The sequence below is a fragment of the Crocuta crocuta genome, unplaced genomic scaffold (genome assembly GCF_008692635.1).
Source record: "Crocuta crocuta isolate KB4526 unplaced genomic scaffold, BGI_CrCroc_1.0 scaffold915, whole genome shotgun sequence".
NCBI lineage: Eukaryota > Metazoa > Chordata > Mammalia > Carnivora > Hyaenidae > Crocuta > Crocuta crocuta.
This window is the reverse complement of record NW_027532845.1, coordinates 31,001-31,975: the sequence shown is the minus strand read 5'-3', so window position 1 is coordinate 31,975 and position 975 is coordinate 31,001.

Sequence of the window (975 nt, the reverse complement as noted above, 5' to 3'; positions counted from 1 at the left end):
AGTAAAGAGACCAGGTAAAAAGTTTCTAACTTTCCTTGTGGTCATCTGCTCCTTTCTAGTCCTACTCTTAATTTTTTAATTCAGATCATAGATGAATGAGGCTACAGGAAGTTAAAATCTGACAGAGAGGAGAAGGTAATAAGAACCCCTAGAAAGAGAAGCAGCCATTTCTAAGCCTGCTTACAAGATAAAGTACAAGCTTCTCTGTCCGTGAAGGCATTCAGACCTGGATCTTAGAAACGATATTATCTTCTAATTCAGTAGCAGCAATTTGAGATAATAGATTAGACACTTGGTGGAAATAGCCATGAGCATACTAGAACTTCAAGTCACTTACAGCTCAGCTGGGGAAGACAGTCTACAAAATTAGCTATAATGTTATGCAAAAAATAAATAAGTGCATCCTTTTTTTAGGGAGAGGGGGAACCCTCTCCTCCCTCATGCAATTTTGTACTCTTGCATACTATCGAACCCAGCCAATGTCCCATGTTCCAGAACCTTTTAGACATTTCTTCAGTTCCAACTCCTCTATCAAATTGTACCTACCCTTTCTGCACCATTTCCTCCAGCCAAGTTAGATAACTGGAATAGAGCTAAGATTTTTATGACTAATCAATCATAAGTTAATAAGTTTGTCTGCCTCCCTCAGACAAAATATTTGTATTTTGTAACTTTTTAAAAAGGGCATGGAGGAGGACACTTGTGGGGATGAGCACTGAGTGTTATGTGGAAACTAATTTGACAATAAACTATTAAAAAAAAAAAAAAAGTAAGCTCTATACACAATGTGGGGCTTGAACTCATGACCCTGAGTTCAAGAGACACATGCTCTACATGACTGAGCCAGTCAGGCACCCCCCAAAATATTTACATTTTGGCAAATCCTGATGAAGGGGGGATTCCAAATATAAGTGTTGTATATGTGGATACCTATTATTTCTATATGTAGGGCTGACCCTGTGATACAAGATGGTG